General features: G+C 39.3%; 1 long non-coding RNA gene across 1 annotated transcript; it reads left to right on the forward strand.

Annotated features, from left to right (window-relative positions):
* The first annotated feature begins 325 nt into the window (after positions 1-325).
* Positions 326-22,897, forward strand: LOC119245847 (uncharacterized). Its single transcript, XR_005125410.2, has 3 exons — positions 326-424; positions 20,697-20,772; positions 22,167-22,897. It is a non-coding gene; the product is annotated as an uncharacterized LOC119245847 (long non-coding RNA).
* Positions 22,898-23,189: the final 292 nt, after the last annotated feature.

The following is a 23,189-nucleotide window of genomic DNA, read 5'->3' on the forward strand; positions in this document are numbered from 1 at the left end:
TGGGCATTTCGTAGCCATCTTCAATCTAGGAACACATAGCTGCCAGTTGTAGAGGATACATTATTGTACCTCCCATAATCGCCTTCCTTCGATCCTCTCTGCTTTCCCATGCTGTACTATTAACACAAACAGAGGGACAGAATCAGGAGAGCCGTCTACAGTAAACGTTTGAAAGTGACTCCTAGGAGAGCTGTGGATCAACCGCTCAACCACAGATGGTTTTACCCCTTGAAACTGTGCAACATCCTGTAATTATGTATATATTCTCCACTTTTCCTGAGAGAGAATCTAAAGCTACTTTTTATTCTTTGGTTGTCCCCAGAAGTTCCACTCCTTGAGTGTCACAGGGCCATTAGCTTTCATGAGAGTGCAGCTGTGAACTGCTGACTGCTTAGCGATGAAGAGGAGGCAGCAAAACATTCAGGTAAGGCAAGTTTCTGATACCAGCTCTTGATACACTACGTGACATGAATGGTCACTGAATTTGCTTCATTAAAATTATTAAAAGGAGGTTAAAAAGTTAAACAGCTATTTGACTGATTTGAAAGGCCAAAGCAAAACATCTGCTCTGTCAGCCCACGGAAGGTATAGCTTTGTGGCTATCAGTTGAATATTATTCACAAAATGAATACAATTTGAGATCAAATCCACTTTCTGTTCCAAAGTCCTATCTAAGGTTTTATTGTACTGTGAGATGTCTTATGATAAATAATATTCTATGCATGGCTATGTATTTACTTGAGATTTTAATAAAAAAAAGAAAATAAAACTGTTTTAATGGAAAATCTTCGCAATTAGTTTCTAAAATAGCTTCTTAAATTGCTCAGTTTCGAGAATATTTTTGGCAAAGCAATGTATTATAGTAAGTACAATAATAGTTCTAAAAAATCCTTAAAATCTTTCACTTTTTTGCCATTTAAAATTGCTATTAAGTTAATGTTGGCATCATTTCAGAGAAGCCATCTTTAAATAGTTTGCTTTATATATTTTTTCTTATAAACTTGTTTCATCAAAATGCCACACTAATGGGCCTGCAGCTGCTTTCATATTGGAACGGCTCTAACAAGAGCTCTCTAGTCGTTCCCACAACCACACAATTATAACTTTCATAGGAAGAAGCAACTTGTTCCATCAATTATCCCCTTTCCTGTATCTTCATTCTCTCTCACCCTGTCCTTTCCTTGGCTTAGAAATATACTCAGATCATCATTTGGAGAAAATTCTTCTAAATTCCAGTTCCTCTTAGAGACCCTGCATATTCTTGTCCTTAACTCAGTCAAATTCTTTGAAAACTCTTCTTCTGAATGCCAGTCATAAATAAATGGGGAGACAAAGGTCATAGAAAGCAAAGGATTGCAAACTGAGTTGAAAGTTTATGACCTAAAAGCTGGAGCAGCTGGGAGGGTTAGAATCAGCATCAATCATTGTAAGGGCAGGACCGGGCACTGTGCAGGTTTTCTGATCCCATGCAGACCGGGTAAAGGAGGAGTCAGAGTCCTCAGTGATTTTGCAGGTTTTTTTATTTAGGGTTCACCAGGCATATGGCAGGCAGGGGTGCTGGCTGGGGGTCTGGGAGGCTGGCAGGCCTCCCAGCCCCCAGCAAGTCTTCACTCTATCTGGACTCTCTGGCGTTCGTTCTGCTGCTTCTCGGCTTCTCTTTCGGCTTCTGCTTCGGCTGCTACTGCTGCTACTGGTGCTGCTGGCGTCCCCCCCGTGACGCCGCCCTTAAAAAGCACAGTCTTAGCTCAGCTGAATCCTATCTACCTATGCCCACACCCTATTCCAGGTGCCCGCCATCAGGCATGCATTCAGGACAAGGATCCTTCATCTATCCTGATGGCGGAAGGGCAGAAAAGCCTGACATTTTCTTTACCCTACAATCCACCCCCTCAGGGTTTTCTGCCATACAGTCTATACATATATATATACAATTTTCTAAGCAAACAAACAATGCAGCCATGGCCCACAAAAGCAAATACATCAAATATAACAAAATACAATATAATAAAATACAACAGAACACAAATAAGTCCAGGCAGGGCACCAACCTAGTGCAAAAGACAATTATTGGTACCAGCAGATGAGCCACCAAATCTGCTGCCGAAGGCACTGCTCATACGAGGGAGGGGAATCACTCACGGCATCTACTATAACATACCAGGAGCCGTCAGGCTTCCTGGCCTTCTCTGGCTGTAGTCTCGGCCACAAGGCACACACAACATCCACCCCCAGGATGCACTAGCTCTGGGATTGGCAATTTTATTCTGTTGGGGGTAATCGCCAACCCTCAGGGTTTCTGTCTGCAGTCGCTCCAACACTCGGCCTTCACAGCCACCAGTGCGACTCACAGACCCCTGCACTCAAGCCAACCCACTGCACAAGCACATGGGTCGGGATCCAAACTCTACATTTGGCTTGGGCTCCACCCCAAGCCACGTTCCCCACCCGTCCCTCAAGAACGGGTTCCTCAGCTCCTAACCCTCACTCAAGAATGATCAGGGCATCACCCACAGGTGATTTTACGAGACTCACAGGGCTTCAGCATACCCAGGCTGCTTAACAGCCACTCAGGGCTTCTCAATGTAGCATCAGCACCAGCTTTTGCCTTCTTAGTTGGCTTTTCTCCGCCACCTGGCTGCTGGGCATAACAGGCTGCTTTTGGCCATCAAGGCCCACTGGCCACCCCCAGATTCCCATCTCCTGGGGTTTACAAACAAAGCTGTTCCACCCCCAGGGTCCCAAAACATATCAACCTGCAAGGTCCTCCGCCTTCCGGCGGGATTGTCAGTCCATCAGTTCAAGTCCATTGGCCTCTCCCTGCTTCAGCAACGGCCTGCTGCCTCAGGGGTCGTTGGCTGGTCCTTTCCGGTGTCGTTGGCTGGTCCTCTCAGGCATCTCCTCCATGCGAGGTCTCGTCCCACAGCTCCGGACCGTATCCACCTTCTGTGCCGCCATGGCGCCTCCAGCGTCGTCACAGACAAGAAGCCTGTTCTCCTTAGTCCCTTCAGGTCTTCGGAGGGCTCCAATACCCGTCTACATGGATCTTGCCGACTTACGCCAATTGTAAGGGCAGGACCGGGCACTGTGCAGGTTTTCTGATCCCATGCAGACCGGGTAAAGGAGGAGTCAGAGTCCTCAGTGATTTTGCAGGTTTTTTTATTTAGGGTTCACCAGGCATATGGCAGGCAGGGGTGCTGGCTGGGGGTCTGGGAGGCTGGCAGGCCTCCCAGCCCCCAGCAAGTCTTCACTCTATCTGGACTCTGGCGTTCGTTCTGCTGCTTCTCGGCTTCTCTTTCGGTTTCTGCTTCGGCTGCTACTGCTGCTACTGGTGCTGCTGGCGTCCCCCCCATGACGCCGCCCTTAAAAAGCACAGTCTTAGCTCAGCTGAATCCCATCTACCTATGCCCACACCCTATTCCAGGTGCCCGCCATCAGGCATGCATTCAGGACAAGGATCCATCATCTATCCTGATGGCGGAAGGGCAGAAAAGCCTGACATTTTCTTTACCCTACAATCATTAACACAGTGAAGCTCTCAGACTGCAGAGATGTGTCTTCAAATTCCCATTTTGTCACTTGATGGCATCCTGCAATGGAGAAGTGATTTAACCTACAAAAATCTACATTTGCTGGTGTGAAAATGATGTCATAATGGTACCTACCACATGTTAGAATCAGGATTCAGTTTCATAAGGTAAGACTTAGTCAGCGTTAGCTGCGATTACTAATATATTCAAAGGCTAATACTATTAACGTGAAGCTAAGTAAAACCGAAGGACAACATTCCAGAGCAAAACAGGTATTGAGAACCAGTTAACTCTAACAAATGATGTAAAGACACCAGGGAGTACTGGGGCAGCAACTAGCGCCTGCTACAGAGAGCAAACTCATCTGGCTGCAAAAGAGGTGGAAAAGGTGACAGCGTGCCTGGTACATTGGAAAGAGGACAAAGGAGAACATGTCAGGCAGCTGTATGCACTGCGGGCATCCAGTCTCCTCCCATGATGGTAGTTATTCACTAATTCAGTTTTGAGCTCATTTTGGCTGGTAAAAGTTATGTTTTGCTCGCCAGTATTCTGCTGCACCTAATGCATTCTGTAATGAAATGACTGCAGAGTTCTCTTGGGTCAAGAATCACTGATAGGATGTTTTCCAATTTGTACTTCTGACTACCAGGAAGGTTAAAGTGAAGGGTTGTAAGGGCAGGAAGAGCCACAGTGCAGGTTTTCTAGGATCCCATGCAGACCAGGTAAAGGAGGAGTCAGAGTCCTCAGTGGTTTTTTGCAGGCTTTTATTGGGATTTACCAGGTACATGGCAGGCAGGGGTGCTGGGGGGCCGGGAGGCTGGCAGGCCTCCCAGCCCCCAGCAAGTCTTCACTCTTTCTGGGCTCTCCGGCGTTCTCTCTGCTTCTCTGCTCTCGACTTTTGTTCATTCTTGGCTTCTGCTGGTGTCCCCGTGATGCCGCCCTTAAAAGCACAGTCTCAGCCCAGGTGAATCCCATCTACCTATGCCCACACCCTGCTCCAGGTGCCCGCCATCAGGCATGCACTCAGGACCGCGAGGATCCATCATCTATCCTGATGGCGGGAGGGCAGAAAAGCCTGACATTTTTCCTTACCCTACAAGGGTGCAGCATATAGTTCACAAAAATTAGTGCTGATCAGTCTTGAGGAACAGTGACAGTGAAAGGAGTGGAGAAAAGTAAGTGTTAATGGGGTGAAGAACAGCAAGTTGTTACCCTTCTTACAGTAAATAGGTTTCTCAGTAGCATTTTATTTAGTACAAGGTATAGAAATTTAGGCAATCTTTGCTATCATCTGTTTGCCTATACATTTCTGTGTGGTGGATGCTAGTTTTAGAGACTTTGAAAGCACTACAGAAAGAAACTCCAAACAGGTGAATTGTATCTTGTCCTTTGATAGATTCGATCTTGTTAAGATTGTGAATTACCACGATTATTATTTCTTCAGTTTGAAAGCAAATGATCCAAGACAGCAATTCAAATCCATATGAACAAAGCACACTGGAAAAGATAATATTGTAATTATAATAGACAATATAAATGCATACTTTTCTCCTCCTGATTTCAAAACCAATCGTATAACATAATATACATATATCATATGGTTGGGTCTCTCACATACAGAAAGAAGTGCAATATATGTGCAATATACTTGCCAAAAACATTACAAAGGAAGTAGTTGGGAACAAAGCTGTAATGGGCTAAAGAATTGATGACATATTGTAAAACAATAAATATAGCAATGCTTTTTGAAAAAGCAATTTATATTTTATTAATATCCTAATAAAACTTCAAAATAGATTTAAAATATTGCAATGAAATCAGTATCATAAGAGCATTTGTAATCAAAGACATTTTTTCACTTTTAGGTACAAATTTCATCTGGTCTTACAGCAAAGTGCAAATATATAACATTTCTAAATTTTCTCAATTTGTAAATTGGATACATGGATAATTTTCCCAAAACCAGTTTCTCTGTTTATTTTTTAAGAAATGTGTCATAATTATTCTTTTTTTTTATTGTGGTAAAAACACTATATAATTTAGAGATACAGGTTTATACCTCTACAAATTTATGTTATCATACCCACCACCAAGCACCCAAAATCTATGTGTTCTTGAGAAAAATGTGTGTTCTGCTTGAGTAGGGTGATCTATTAATGTCTGCTAACTGCAGCTTGCCCTCTATTTCCTTATTGATCTTCCATCTCGTTTTCTACATATTATTGAAAGTGGTCATTAAATCTGTTATTATTCTAGGACTCTCTATTTCTCCATTCAGTCCAGTCAGCATTTTCCTCATATATTTTGAAGCTCTGATATTGGTGAAGATATGTTTATAGTTGTTGTATTTTTTATGGTGAATTGACACTTTCATTGTTATATAATACCCTTTTTTTGTGACGGTATGAACTTCCAGTCTACTTTTTCTATTAAGAGGATACCAGGCCTACACTCTTTTGACTAATATTTACATGGAATATTTTTCTATCCTTTCACTTTCATCCTATCTGTAGACTTAAATCCGCAGTGTGTCTTTTTAAGTAGTTTATGGATGGACCTTTTTTCTAAATTTAATTCAGTTTGCCAATCTATGTGTTTGGGCTTTAATCCATTCATATTTAAAGAGAAAACTGGTAGACAAACACTTAGCTTTGCTATCTTGTTGTTTGTTTTCTATATGTCTTATACCTGTTCCCCTGCATTTTTTCCATTATTGCCTTCTTTGTATTCAGCTGATTTGTTGTTGTTGTTGTGACACATTTTGATTTCCTTTTCATTCCCTTTAGTGTCTATTCTAGAGATATTTTCTTTTTGGTTACCAGGGAAATTGTATATAACGTCCTAAAGTTATGACACTCTATCTTAAACTGATAGTGTCTTAACTTCAGTTGCATATAAAAAACTGTCCTCACCTCTCTTTTTGATGTCCCTAATTACCTTCTTATGTATTGTGTACCCATTAACATAGCTTTGTAGTTATTTTCATGTATTTGACTTTTAAATCATGAAGAAAATAATAAGTGGACTTACTACAAATTTTGCTTATTGTATCTGCCTGTGTATTTACTTTTACCAGGGATTTATATTTTCATCTGACTTTAAAGTTTCCAATAACATTCTTTTATTTCAACTTGAAGGACTCCTCTAGCATTTCATATGGGGCAGGTATAATGGTAATGAATTCCCTCAGATTGTGTTTCCATGGGAATGCCTTGCTTTATCCTCATTATTGAAGAGCAATATTGCTGATGACAAGTTTCTTTTTCCTTTCGCTATATACCATCTCACTGCATTCTGGTCTGCAAAGTTTCTGCTGAGAAACCCACTCACAGTTGCATAAAGGTGTCTTGGTATGTGGTAAGTTGCCTTCTCTGCTTTCCTGATTCTCTATTTGTATCTGAATTTCAGAGTTTAATTATAATGTGTCTTGGTGGAGATCTTTTGGATTTGAATTCATTGAGCTCAAGATTGAGTGCATTAAACTTCTTATATTTGTATATCTATGTCCTTCCTTACATTTGGGAAATGTTCAGTCATCATCTCTTTACATAATTTCCCTGCCCTTTCTCAGTGTTCTTCTGTTTGAGACGTTCCATAAGTCCCTTGGGTTCTGTTCACTTTTCTTAATTTTTTTCCTTTTCTTCCTGAGTTGTATCATTTCAAATGATACATTTTCAAGTTGACGGCTGCTTTCATTTACTTGTTTGAGTCTTCTCATGAACCACTCTAGTGAAGTTTTCTATTTAGTTACTGTAATTTTCAGCTCTTTATAATTCTATTAGTTACTGTTACCATTTTGCTTATATAGCATTTTCCCAATGTCTTTAAGTTTTGTGTATATTTTTCTTTAGGTATTTCAACATATTTAAATCAGTTATTTTGACAACTTTGTCTTGTAAGTCCAGTGCCTATATTTCTTCAGAGACCGTTTCTGGAGATTTATTTTGTACTGTATTTTGAACTGATTGCAATCTGTACTTCCCATTTCAGATGATATAAATATGAGCAGTAATGTTGGGGTGATAAATGATGTGAAGTAAAAGGTTGTTGTGTGGTTAGATTTATAGAAGTAGATAGTAATAAACCCTGCAAGGTGATAGACTAAGAATTCCTCCCACGCACATCATCAAGCTTCCAGCATTCTCATTTATAAAAGTTAGAGTGAGAGAAGGGCACTGAGCCCAGGATTTTGCTATTTTCTTGCATTTTCTCCATAGGAGTCCAATGTTCATTGAGAAGATCAGGGAACTTGTAACTTTTTGTCCTCACCTTGAAATGTCAAAATTTTGAGCCAGGGCGCTGAAACAAAGGAGGGATAATTATGAGAGATTTTGTGGGAAGAGTGTGTCTGGAAAAAGAACAATTGCAGAGGTCCTAAGCCATGTTGTAGTGGCCAGATGAGAGGGAAATCAGGAGCGAGGGTCAGGTCTCCCAGCTAGACAGTGAGCAAATCGGGCAGACATGCAGGACAGAGTAAAGCATTGGCGTAATAATAATAAAACAAAAATTCCCACCTGAAAGAGTGGGAGGCCTCCTCCAAGCCACTCTCCCAATCAAGTCTGTGCCTTGAGACAATGGCCCCTCTGTCTGGAGTTCAACTGTTATCAAAGGTTTCCAGCTGAGGAAATATATCCATTAAGGTCTGGAGCAAATGTTACCTTTCTCCTTAGAAAGTTCCCTTGCCTTAGCAAGGCAGCGAGACACTTCCTTAAGTGCGCTCCCAAACCACTGTGCAAATACTCCTTCTACTCAGACACCTGTAAATGGCACTAAGAGCATCTCATCCTTTTGACTGGTCGGGGTGGAATTTAGGGGTGAGGCATCATCTTTGATTTTCCCAGATCCCACCACCTTGCCAAGTAAGAGATGTCAGCTATTCAATTCACATGTGAAAATGAAATAGACAAGAGACCTTAATATATAATCCAAGTCTCTATTTTTAGTATATTACAAAACATGGAAATAAATTTATCAGCAAGTAGAACTAGTTCAACTTACAAAGTTGAGATTTGGGACAATTAAATAAACCCTACAATTATGGACTACAAACTGCTGAGATAAATTTATAAACATGTAATACTAACAACTTAGGAAGTTATAAAATTAATTTTTTTTTGTATTTGAAATAATACAATTTGACCTCACGAGAAATCCAAAATTGGTACTGATCCTACAAACAACTTCACTTAATTTTGATATATAATATCACCATATTTGCATAGTAGCTTGATAATCATTGAAGTAGTGTCCTTGGAAATATGAGGCCAGTAGACACATTACATTTCAAATTGAGTATTTATCCCCCAAACTTGTTATACATTGGTTGTCTATAGCATTAAATGGTGTTATTACCTATTTCAGTTAAAATTAGGTTTAATATAACAACACAAATAACAGACTTTTAAAAAAGACAAAAATTGATGGACTCACATTAAGAGATCTCCTGAGATCTCAGGCTACTGCTATTTGTAGCTTCACCAAATCATGGGTGCAGAGGTGTCTGGGATTCAGGGTGAGTGCTTCACATGAAACCACTATGCCTGCATTCCAGCCAGGAGGCATAAGGAAGACAGAAAGCAGAGAAGCAGATGAGGGCGCTGGCCGTCTTTACATTTGCTTGCCTAGACATGGCTGCATTCAAGATGTTTCCACTTGAGTCACATTGGCAAAAACTAGTCACCATGATGCTGGAATGGCAGGAAACAGCCTTATTCTGGGCAGCCATTAGTGGAGCTAAGAATCAGGGCTTTCCCTATAATGAAAGGAGGAACAGAAGGTAAGATAGAGAACTGGCTCTTTCCTGACCCTTTCAATAAGGGTGTCAATTTCTGTTATCAGTGGACCACTTTAGACCCCCAACATTTTTCTTTTTGTTTCTCTTTTTTACAAATTCAAAGTGATTTTATTCAATGTGCTTTTAATTTTTTTTTCTGCTACTTGGAGGAGATAACTCTTTTGTAAAGAAAATTATATATATTTTCTCTCCAATGTTATTGATTTGTCAATCAGGCCCTTGTCTTTTCTAAATACTAACCTGGTTCTTTATTTCCAGGCCTGTTCATCAATTTTCCAAATTATTAGAGTGTATACACACACATGCACACGAGGAATCTCCTTGCTTCCTGCATTTTCTCAAATTCTTAGCTTTAGCTTGGGAAAACTGTATTCATTAATGTCTCTGTCCTGTAACCTCAAAAACCTACAGTATTTCTTATTAGCTTCAGAAACTAAGAGTATTACTCAATAAACAGACGAAAAATATGCATGGGGAATTAGAAGAACAGAGAATACACATAACATGAATATCTAGGAAGGTCAACATTCATATAAGATTGTTGCTATTTCAAAAAATGGTTATGTGAGCTAATTGTGTTTTTCAATTAGATATTACGAAGGCATAATCTTTTCAGTGCTTAGGAATTTTTATCCTGGCCCTAGTTAATTTACAATCTAAGTCATTGTCTGTGGGAGTTAATTTTAGGTGTCAATTTGAGTGGGCTGTGGTGCCTAGATAATTGCTTACCCATTATTCTGGATGTATGTGTAATTTTTTGGGGGATGAGATTTAACATTTAAAAAATCAGAATTTGACTAGAGAAGACTGCCCTCCATAATTTGGGGTGGGCCTTACCCAATCAGTTGAAGAACTTAAGAGAAAAGGACTGACTTCTGGAAATTCGTCTAGCAGGCCCCTTTTGAATTTGAACAAGTTCCCCAGCCTATCCTGCAGATTTTGGACTTCCTAAGATCCTGCAAATATAGGAACCAATTCTTTAAAATCTTTCGTTTGATATTTGCAATATATAGGGACACAACAGAAACAGCCAGGTCTCTCTTACTCTCTTTCTCTCTTTCCAAATGTATGTGTATGGAGAATCTTGACTGATACACTATCCCACACCCAGAAATTAGCAGACTTGAGAACTGATTGCCCAGGTGTAATGGCTGATACTTCATTTTGCTCTACGACTCTTCCCCACTGATAAACTGATCTGGTTTCTTTGGGGTACATTAGTGTATGTCCACGTTATTACCAAATCACTGCTCTTGCCAACTTTCCTCAATCCCAGTTTTGCCCCAGTCTTTAATTTTTTTTAATCTTCATTCCTTTGTTGTGATTCTAAGACTGGGCCTTGACTTGAGCTCTAACCCAATTCCTGGGGAATTTTCCCCAAGATTTGATCCCTTGGGTGTCAAAATTGCCCCCAGACAATTGGAAATTCCAGTGACAACTGCTTTCTAAATAGTTCTCTGAGTTTTTCTGAGTTTTTCTGATATATGTGTCTTCTAGGGCTAGGTGATTTTTGGAGATTCCTTTATTGCTGGCTTAGTTTTCCAGATTAGAACTTAGCTTGTACCCTGTAAATCAGTTCTGTTAATGAGTAATTTGAATGTACAAATTTTCTAATCATTCATTTATACCTGTATCTACAAAACAGTCACTTCTAGAAACTCCAGATTTTGTTCTCTTTATAAGAAAAAAAGATTTTTGACCTCATCCAGAAAGAAACATAAAGATATACCTGAAGTGAGCCAGTGGTAGGATCAGGGTAAAACTCCAAATCCCTGACTCAGTCTTGCATGATCCCACATCATCAATGAGTCCTGTCTAAAATAGCTTACCAGCAGCTGATAAACCTGGAGATACTAAACCGCTTTTATTAAGCAGCATTTTGATGAACAGTAAACTCATGACAAACATGAATTGAATGTCTTTTACAATGTTTGTAAGTTTCAAATTTGAATGGTAGGTACCTCTCTAAACACTTTTGCTCTGAAGTAAGGACAAAGGCATGTCCTCAGGTGTTTAATAAGCCCAACATATGAGCTCATTTGAAAATAGTTCCGAAGAAATTATTGAAACAAAACTGAATAATTGAACAAGCTGTTGCCTCCTAGTTATTGCAACAGAGTTCCATTCTCAGTGCCTGTCTAGTTAACTTTCAGTTCTCACTCTTTTGTCCATGTTTTTGATTTTTTGACAAACCCCAAACCTATAACAAAGGAAATGTCAGCATTCTTTCCAGTGGACTACTTTTATATCCTGAATATGCCATTCTCTCTTAACTCTAGGTCTTTATACATTTCTTCCACTTCTTGAAATATTTATTCCCACCCTGGCTAACCTCTGACTCCTAGCCATCCTGCTTCTGAAAACCTCTATTGTAACTCCAGGCTGGGCTAGAATACCTGTCTTTGTGCTCCCACAATGCCCTGTGTTTACTCATATGCACTTACCACACTGAACTGCAATTGCTTCTGTATTAGTCTGCTTTCTCCTTTAGACTTTGAATGCCTTGAGTATAAGAATAGTGTCTATTCTGCTCACCAATTCTATGTCTCATTCATCTTGGTATTCCCAAGACCTAGTATATGGCTGCCTATGTATTTGTGTCCTCACCACACTGAGCTCCTCTGTAACTGATTGCACTAGTAACATTAACTAAACAGTAGCCTGATGAAGGATGAATGGCTGGATGAACAGCTCAACATGTGGATGCAAAGTTTAGCATAAAGGAAGTAGGCTCTGGTCCTGGGACATAATATAAAAATGATGAACTTGTGATTCAGAATAGAGCTTTCATGCAGGAACACAAGCTTTGGACATGTTTCAGGTACAAGTTGAAGGCAAATGTGGGATGTGTAGCAAATCGAAGCAAGCAGCAAGTCCATGAGCCAGGTCCAGGCCCAGGTGTTGGACATCCTTTGCACATCAGCCTCGACAGGTCTTAGCCAAACCTCATATGTACCTTCAAAGACCTTTCATTTTCCATTATTTATTCAAATGGGCTACTCCCTCCCTCCCCTCCCCTAGTATTGTGTTTTCCTGGATTAGAATCCTTACGACATTCTCACTTGTATGGCCTGAGCAGACAGGGGAAAAATAATCCCAGTCCTTGGCCCCAGGCTGCACAGTCAGTGGCCGATATGACTGTAGAAAGCTGATTACATCTACATCCCAATGGGCTTCTGTGCTCACCTCTCTGGGATATAAGCTAAAGACAGGACTGCTTTAGTTCCTCTTTCCTTAAATTATATGCTATTAGACTGGATGCAAGTTTATTTCTTTTTGTTTTTATTTTTTTATTGTATAAGCTTTATTCCTTTTTTTGTGGATGCAAGCTTGGAAAGAGGGAGAGGAGTCAAAAATGATGCAAGTTTGGGGCCTGAGAAATGGTCCTATTTACTGGAAGAAAATATGTGAGAAAAATCAAGAGGTTGCTTGCAAACATCCTAATTTTGAGATATTTGTTACACATCTAAATGACAATGTCAAGTAGTTCATTCGATGCTTGAATTTGGAGCTTGTGAGAGAGGTTGGAATTGGCTACATATTGTGAGTCAAGAACATACACATGGCATTTAAGATAATGGGATCATGCAGGGAATGAGTGCACAGAAATAAAAAAAGGGCTCAGGGTCCTTCATGGATTCAATGTCAGGAAGAAGAGGATGACATGAAAAGAAAATGAGAAAAATTGAAGTAGCTATTAGAGCACATAGCAGCCGTTATAATGCTAAGAACACATTATACTTCATTCTATGCAAAATGAAAATTTATTCATTCATTCAACAAATATGATGAAGTATTTACTAATGGGGCCCTTCATATACCAGACACTGCTTTCTTTCTTTTCTTTTCTATTATTGAGGTAATGTTGGTTTATGTCATTGTATTTGTTTTAGGAGTTATAATTCAAACCATTCCAGATGCGTCTTTTCACGCCATACCCACCACCAAGGGCCCATTAATCTTCCAGTGTATTCTAATGAACCTGTTCCCTTCCCCATTCCTACCCTGCCACCCTCCCCTTCTGGTTGCCTCCGTTTTGCAGTCAGATATCAAGGGTTTGTTATTGGTTTGGTTTTGTCTGAGTCTTTCTGTTTCTCTGTATTCCATATATGAGTGGCACTGCCCAGTATTTGTCTTTTCTTTCTGAATTATTTTACTTAACCTCATCCTCACATGGCACATCTATTTTCGGTATTTTGAGAAATCTCCATACCATTTTCCATTGGGGCAACACTGGTCTCCATTCCCACCAATCGCATATGAAGTTTTCTTTCTCCACGTTCTCACTAACACGTGTTTTGGGTCTTTCGGACATGAGCTACGCTCACTCGTGAGACGTGCTGTCTCACCGTGGTCTGGATTTGCATTTCTCTCATGAGAAGTGATGACGAGCATTTTTTATGTTCCTCTTGGCATCTGTATGGCGTCTTCGGAGAGTGTGTATTAAGCTCTTCTGCCCATTTTTTGATGGGGTTGATTGTTTTCTTCTTGTTGAGCTGTGTGAGTTCTTTATATATTTTGAATGTCAGCCCTTTGTCAGATGTATGATGTGCAAATATTTTCTCCCATTCAGTCAGGTGTCTTTTTGTCTTACTGATAGCATTCTGTGCAGAAGCTTTTTAGTTTGATGAAATCCCACTTGTTTATATTTGATTTTGCTTCTCTTCAGGTATGTTTTGGATGCTAGGAATGCAGCCATGAAGAAGGAAATAGCAAATTCGATTTTCTGTCTACATGGGATTTTCATTCTAGTGGGGGAAAGAAACAATAACGAAGATAAATTAGCAAACTATAGCACAAGCACACCTCGGAGATATTTCAGGTTCAGTTACAGACTACCACCATAAAGCAAATATCATAATAAAGTGCAGTGAGCACAAATTGTTGGAAAAAATTGTGCCAATAGACACTCAGAGATGAATTGTCACAAACCTGGAATTTGTAAAGAAACACAGTGTCTGTGAAGCACAATCAAGGGAAATGTAATTAAATGAGCTATGATGCATTTTGGGTCACAGCTTTTCCTCTAGTAGATGGTCTTACCCTGGAAATCCATCTGACTGGCTCTAGCAAAGACTTCTGTTTTGCTTTAACATGATCTTTTCAGTGACAGTCTTCCTGGCATTTAAATTTAAAATGCCAAATACACCCTCCATCCTCCATTCCTTGCCTCACTACTCCTTTGCTACGCTTCTCTCTATAGTATTGATCACCACTTTATTTGTTGTTGCTTATTTATATATCCATTTATTCATTTATTACTTGTGTCCCCCACTAGAATTCAGCTCCTTAGTGGTAGGGATTTGTTTTTTAACTTTTCTGTTTACTTTCCACCACAGAATCTAAGAGATTTCCTGGCATGCATTACACCCTCAATAAATATTTGCAGAGTAAATGAATGAATTACTCAATGAATAACCATTATCAACATTGAAAACATACCTTATCTTACCAACTACTTGGAGTATTGCTCCAAAAGATGCTGTGTTTTGAATTCCCAGTAGGTTTAAGCATGGAGAGAGAAGACAGCCTGTAAAACATTGATGAGTTGGTTTAAGAGAGTTAGGTAATGTAAATCATCCTCTGATAGCTTTTAGAGTCTAAGGCAGAAAATAATATAATTCTTAATTAAATGCTTAGGATAGTTAGGTATACCAAAGATTAAATATAAATATTATTCAAATAAATGACCTAAGTAAAGTTATAAATTTTATGTATTGCGTGTACCTTTATGGCACACCAAAACTCCTAGTATAGTCAAATTTATTAGTATGCTGATAACTGTTTAATAAAACTTAGATTGTGATTGTACCATCTGAAATGCACATGAATGATTATAGCTGTACTTTTGCATTCAGGACAAAATAAAAATACTTATTTTTCTAGCTAGAGGGTACCAAGTTCTTGACATACATGCAACCCTTGATTCCAAAAGTAAAGACTGATGTGTGTGTGTTTTGATTTATAATGATTTCTAGATAAACACTGAGGAAAATATTTCCTTATCAAATTTGTGAGGAAAGGAATTTGTTGCTCATTTAAAAATATCCATCATATTTTACAAAATCATATTTGTATTACAAAGATATTATGCAGTAAAAGTTTGAACAGATATTAAAATTCAGTGTGCCACATATATTGTTAAAGGTATGAACAAATACTATAAATACAAACCTCTATAAAGAAATCTTTAAATTTGCTTAGGGAAGTTAGAATTTTTCAAAATACGTTATATTTGAGGCAGGATAAGATATTTTTCCACATGGAAGATCAGGGGATCATGCATTTCAGATAGACAAAACCTCACAGGGGCAAAGTAATTATGTGAGAGATGTGGGATGATAAAAATTTCAGTGGCAGCAACCTTTTTATGGCAGTAGAGGAAAGTTTCGTTGGAAGTAAAACTGAGATTCGTACCTTCTAATTAAAGTTTATCGTGGTTATCTGATGCCCTTACCAATGATTGTATTCAGGGAAATCCCTTAAGATGATTGGAGCTGGTGAGATGTGAAGAAATTTTGCCATATTCATGACTCATAGGAACTCTGAGGAAATAATTTTTTTTCAAATCACTACATTTTAGGGTATTTGTTACACAGCAATCACTAATACAACAATGTGCCTGGCCTATTTATAAATACTCAAATATTCATAATTATTTAAAAAACTAATAGATACAGTGGAAATTATGGATTTGCAAAGTACAATAACAAGAAAGAAAGGTCTACTATATGAACTTAAAAGCAGATTAGAGATGTTAGAAGAATCAACTTTATTGTTACCAGATACAAAAATGCTCCCTTACATAAAATATGCAGTGTCCTTGTTTGGTGAGTTGAATCCACAAAAAAGAAATAAAAGGTAGCAGGAATGATAAATATGTGGAATAATCTATGACTCCCAGGAGTCTGTCATGAGGGCAAATGAAAAGAAAATGTGGGGGAGAGGACCAGAGAAACATTGGATTCTACAGGGCATGCTGAATTTGATGATTGATGTTCTTATAGGACATCTCAGCATTCCTGCTGATCATCCCAGATGTTCATTCAGTGATTGGAAATGTGGGCAGCTAAAGAAGACACATAGATACTGAATTGTGCCTAGCGACCCAGAAGCTGAAAAATGAAGAGACTTAATTTCACAAAAATCATGAAGAATCCAAAAACAAAATTAACTAACAGGCAACTATAAATCAGAGACATTCTGCAGGGGTGGGGGAGGCAGAGGGATCAAACCAGGGGAGGAAGAACACAAGGGACTATGGTGATGGTGCACGGGTGAATTGGTGATGGCTATTTTACGGGGACTACACCTGAGAGGAGAAAGCAGACATTGTACAAAAAGGAAAAATGATGTAAAAAATATATATATACATATATATATATAATAAGTCATGAAGAATCCACACAGCATATGTGCATGATGATGCAGAAATCACAGCCTGAGTGGAAATGGAAAAGTCAAACCAGTCAAACAATGACTGGTTTAGATAGGAAAAGGTAGAAGGCTTTTCTACCCAAATCTACATATTAATCTAATATCAGGAGCAGATCCATTCTTAAAGCAGGCCATTTTTGTAGCTAAAAAGGGAAAGTGCTATTTTGCACTGGAGGCATCAGTCATAAAAATGTTTAATAGCCTAAAAAGGTAAAAAGGCTCAGCAAAGGTTTAGATCAATTCACTGATGTAAGATGTAAAATAGCTGAATAAGGAGACTCAAACTCGGTTACTAATCTTATGAGGGCAGCCTGCATTTTCTTCACAGACCAAATCTTTCTGCTGCTGTCAGAACAGTCAAATGGACAATTGAGCAGACCTAATACTTGTGTGCTTTATACTTTATGACTTCCTGAAGCTGGAAATTGCCTGCAAGTGCCGAGTCCAGATGGAATCTGGCATTCATTCTAAACTCATAAGTCATAAAGTAAAAATAAAAAAACCTCCTAAGTCAGGCATAAATTATTAAAATAGATACACAGAGAAAAATGGGATCAGATTTTAGTGTTGTTAATCAGCTGAGTGTGTAAATAGATTTTTGTGACATTCTATACCTACCAATTTAATGTGTATTAAATATTTTGAGTAGTTGAGTATTTTGCATAGGAATTTACCCTCTATTATTATATCACACTAGTTTGAGAGCAGAGTTAGCCAAATACAAATTAAGATATCATAGTCACAACTGTAGAGTTCGAAGAGACCTCAGTCTCTGGACCAGTTTTCTGCCAAACCTGGGAAAGTTTCTGCCTCCACTCATTACACATGCATTTGGCTAGAAATCCTTCAGAGACAGGGAAGGAAGAATGTCTTTCTCTGAGTGCTCAGCTTTGCACAGACACGACACGATTGCATATGTTTTTCATGATACAGCTCTAGCAGGCATGCCCGTTTACTGGCAAGGAATCTGAGACTCAGACAATTTGTCACTTGACTGCAGCCCCAGATTGAGTGTTGGGACCCATATGAAACACCCACTGTCTACCTGATTTCATTCCCAGTACCCTGTCCATTATGAATGACATTCTAACTCACCATTGCACAAGATGACCCCTTCCACCATTCCAGTTATTATCCCCAAAATCTTGTGTCTGAAAGTCAACTCCTTTTATTTCCAGATCATTCTTCCACATGGAGGTGTGTACAGTTTGTAAAGACCATGTTCATGTTATCACCTAGTCTTGCCCCTCCTACAAGTCCCTAGTTTCCTGTCCAGCTCCTCACAAAACTGTGCACAAGCCCCTGACATTATGGTGTCTTTGCTTTGGCAATGGACTGTTTCACATAATGAAGTAGTAGCTTTCCAAGTCTTGGTCCTCACCAGAACAGCTTTGCCCATGAGCTCCTTCTGCTGTGTAGGACTCGACTTTGCTCTTCCAGGACAAACTGCTAAAGAACAGCAGAATAGATCAGGCATGGATGTATCACTTAAAATTTTACACGGATACATTTCAAAAGTATGATAGTTATGAAAATGTCACTTGACATTCTGAGACATCGCTAAATCTTTGGCTCAGAACCAAAACGTTGTACACATAGCCTATATCAGAGATAATGGGTCAGGCAGGGATTTCTAGAAGCAGCTTTTTGGGTATCAGAAGTCCATCGAACTGTCACATTCTTAATAAAAAAGACCAGCATTCAAAGCGCAGAGCAGAACCTCTTTATCTCCCTTGTCACTGCACCACTAATAGCTAATAGGGTATTATGGCATATCCTGACAGAGCTTGAACCATAAAAAATACAAATTGGACTTTTCTCGGCTAATTTGTCAGTGGAGGGGGCCTATAGGAGAGAGAATGAAGACACGTAACGATGGAGACTTAAACCTAAACTCTCAGAAACACCAGCGAACAAAATCAGAACATGTGAGACAGTATTTTCAATTCATATCATAGGGTTTCTTTTAATTTTAGTAGTTCCTGCAGGAAGAATTCATAAGCAGGTTAAGGTGATTTTTCCTAAAGGATGAAGCACAGAAAAATTTAATTCAACATCACACATAGAAATACAGATTTGACCCAAAGGCTTAACAGTTTCCTTCACTGTCAAGTGTTTCTAATCCTGAATGTCTGATATTTCAGTTGATTTGTTATGGGCCCTCTATTAATGGAGGCAAATGCTATAGAGCTGGTCTTTCAGCAACATATTCAAATGTATTGTTTTGAAATCATAGAGAGTCTTTCTCTCTCTGGATCTGACTTCCCTTATCTGTGTATGTATATATGTGAACACATACAGCCTCATTAAAAATTCTCACAGAATCCTTAGCAGCAGATGTGGTGGTTTTCATCTTCACATTATCGGCATGTTCCTGAAAAGGCTGGAGACTTGTGGATTACTTTGTGTGGATTTTACAGTATCCACAACAGAATATTTTAATAGCAGTGCACAAGCTGATACTGAAAGTAGTATGAAAATTCAAAGGACCTAGAATAACATAAACATTTCAAAGGGTCGTCCACACCAGAAAAGCATTCTGCTTGATTGCAATAATTATTATTCAGCTACCATCATCAAGATGGCTAAATAAACAGAATAGTAATTTTAGCAATAAACCCACACCATAAGTTCAGTTGATTTTCAAACAAAGTACCAATGGGATGGGGAATGGCCAGTCTTTCCAATAAATAGTACTCAGCCAACCTGAGATCAATATGAGAAAGTGTACCTTAACTCTTGAATATACACAAAACTCGACTTAATATGGTTGATGTACCTAAGCAAAAAATCCAAAAAAGTATAAAATTCTACCTGGGAGTAGACAATAATTGATTTATCATGAAACAAAGGCAAAATATTTGTAACTACCAATGCATTGATATACAGTATATGTCACCAGCACCACTCAATAAAAATACAAAAAGAACCAGATAAAATATTTAAGCAGCTACTTTATAAAAGAAGATACATGAATGAGGAGTAAGCATATGAAAAGAAGTTTAGCACTGGAAACACCATTAAAAACCATGTTGGTATATCATTAAACACATTAAAATGACTAAAGTTAAAAATGGTAATGTTATATATCAGTGACAATATCGTGTCATGAGAATTCTCCTGCCTTGTTGGTGGGAGCATAAATGGTGTCATGGCTTTTAAAAAGTCTAGAAAAAAAAAATGTGGTACATGCAAATGGTGGGATGTAGTGATAGGAAAAAACTACTGATAAAGTAGTATGAATAAATCTCAAAAACTCGGTGCTAAGGATGTAAGTCAGTCACCAAATGTGGCATACTGTATGGCTCTATATGAAATTCTAAAAAGCAAATTGAATCTGTGATGGCAGGAAGCAGGTCACTGGTTGCCTGGGCCAGAGGTCGGGAGAAGGAACTGACTGCGGAGGGTCAGGAGGGAACATTTCAGGCTGATGTTTTAATCTCCATTGTGGGGGTGATTATGCAGGTGTATTTGACAAATCTCATCATGGTGTACACTTAAAATGGGTCTACTGTATTTTATATAAATTGTACCTCAAAAATTAATAAAGTATATGACTATAGAGCTATCTATTTAAATCCAAAGATTTAAGACTGCTTTGTTTACAGACAATTTAAGATAAAAATGATAACCCCTTCTATTGCCTATGATTACGATACGCTATGAAAAAAAGCCTTATAAATGCCACTTGTAAAGCTTTCCTTGTGCATTCTTTCCCCATGTGACATTTTCTCGATTTGCCTGATAGATGTATATACATACTTACACATACATCACACACACACAGTCGATGCTTTCACTGATGTTTTCAAGGAAATAAAGGTAAATTGGGGAAATTAATGTAGAACATGGGATATACACTAATTGTAACCTGGAGGTTAATGAGAAACGCCATCGGCAAATAGTGTTTACCTGATAATCCTACTTTCTCTCTTCAGACAGACATTTCACTGTTCCTGCTTAAGGGGTGAAGAATCGTATTGATTTACTGCTGCCAACTGACATGAACCAGAGGTGAGTCTCCAGGGAGCCAGTGAGACATAATGGAGAATTGCTGTGAGTTTGATTAGAGTAGCAACCCCCCACCCCACCCACACACACACTCTTGCTTCAACATTATACATCACTTTACAGCTCAGAATTCTTCGAAGTCTGTTTTCTCAGGGGCCCTTACAGCGGCCTTGGCGGAAATTCTAATTTCCCTATTCCAGTCGGAAGGAGGCCAACACTTGGTGGGGGCGTCTCCAAGGTCACGTGGGTATGAAGTATGGGGTCCAGGACAAAATGTCACAGTTTCTGACCTCATTCAAGTGATTTCCCTCCATAAACCTTACCTTCCTGCTTTGCCCCCAGCTAACTTATTTTTGACCAAAAAAATGTAACCAATGATAGAAGCTCAGTGAAAAATGCTTTCATAAATATTTCTGTCTCTATGTCCATGTGCAAATCATTGACTTCTATATGTGTTCACCCCAGAAGTTAAATAGGATGGGGCAGGTATAAAAGCAAAACGTATACAGACTACATGAAAGGCAGAAAGATATAGTTGATTGAAACTGCAAATACCCAATCTTTAGTCAGGGAGGCCTCACGAAACAAGCCATTGGAAATCCTAGGAAGCAGGCGATGGGCTTTTGACATTTCTGCCAAAATAAGCTGATTGCTATAAATAGGGGGTCCCAGCACTCTGGTCAAGCTGGGAATTTTCACTTGTGTTGGAGACAGCATAGTGTCGTGTTGTCCTTAAAAGTCGCCATTTTGGAATCAAATAGACCAAGCACAATCCAAACAGATTTCAGCTGCAATTCTTTTACCACCCCTTACCAGCTGTCAGACCCCGGGCAGATGGCTTCACCCCTCTGAGCCTCATCTGTTTAATAGGAAATGCAGTGGTACCTCACAGGGTGCTTGGGAGGGTTAGGATCAGTACTGATAGTTCATTCTCTTCTATAAAGATCAGCCACGGTTATTAATAACTAGTAACTAATAACTATCCTCTTGGTATCTCAATCCCAGTATGTAACCAAGCCTTGCATAGACTGGGTGTTCACCGAGTACTACTTGCTGAATTTAAGTAAAGTACAGTTTTTCTTTCTTTTTTTTTTTTTAAAGATTTATTTTTATTTATTTACACAAGCACTGGGTACAGTCAGAAGGGCAGGCAGGTGAGAGAATTCACCAGAGCCAGAGCGGGGAGCAGAGCAGGCAGACTGACGAAATACACCGCTGAGGGGAGCAGCGGGCGGCAGGGGAGGTCTGCGCGCCCTGTGGGACCCTCCTCCGGTGGCCGGGGAGCAGCCGGGGATTGAACCAGCGCTGCAGAGGCTGCGGGCAGCTTCGCAACCCAGCGCTCAACCGCTGCACCACTGGGGAGACCCAGTACAGTTTTTCTTTTCTGCCAATATCAGGAGATCATCTTTAGCAGAAGGCCAGGAAAAGGATCTGCTACGTAGAAAGTGCCATTGCTTCTGGCTGCCTGCTCCTTGGTGTTTCTAGGTAAGGCATCTCTCCCCTAGTAATGTCCCAGCACATGCCCACTCAGCATGCAGTGCGTTCCTAGGTCAAAGCAGAGCCAGGTGCATCTGCCTCGTGGCAGACAATCGCTCTTCCCCATTTCTATCATCTCACCATGCCTCAAAAGACCAACAACGGTGTGCCTGCTGTACTTAACCTTTCCAAAATAATAGCATCTTAAATATTTTAAAAAGTATGCAATATTCAAGACATCCAAAAAGATGAAGAATAAACAGCATGGAGGAAGTGACCCAGTTACTGCAACAAGCATGAAAAGAGAAAGGGGCTGGAAGGACACCCAAGGTTAGAGACCAGCAAGCTGATGACTGAATCGCACGCGTGGGCCGCATCTGGATCTCCTGGCATGCGTGATGCTAAGGAATTATTATTTTGGTTAATAGAAGTAACGACATTATGTTTTTTAAAGCTTATTTTTTTTGGCTATGTGTACTGCAGCATATCTCACATTGTGAGAGATTTGTTATAGAGAAAAAGAACAAAGAAAATGAAGCAAATATGGCAACATTTTGATAATTGTGGAATATATAAGATGAATGTGCATGAGATCATTTCCTTAGCACCACTACTTTTGTATATATTTGAAAAAAACTTGTAATAGCACATTTGATGATATAAAGTTAAAGATACAACAAATATCTGTGTATCCAAATTCAGCTTGTGGGGGTAATGCACTCCCTCCAGAAATGACCACTAAACTGGCCTTGGGGTTGATTATTGTCTCATTACTCTTTATGTTTTCACTGCATATTTTTGATCAATATGATGTGTGTGATTCATCCATAGCTCCAAAATAGAGTCTCCCTAAACTAGCTCCCATGCTCTTTTCCTGAGCTAGGCAAAGTTTATATCAGTGTTGAAATGTCCTCTATAAACCATGCCTGGGTTGCCTACTTGTA

The sequence above is a fragment of the Talpa occidentalis genome, unplaced genomic scaffold (genome assembly GCF_014898055.3).
Source record: "Talpa occidentalis isolate TD23 unplaced genomic scaffold, MPIMG_talOcc4v2.1 talOcc4.15, whole genome shotgun sequence".
Classification (NCBI taxonomy): Eukaryota; Metazoa; Chordata; class Mammalia; order Eulipotyphla; family Talpidae; genus Talpa; species Talpa occidentalis.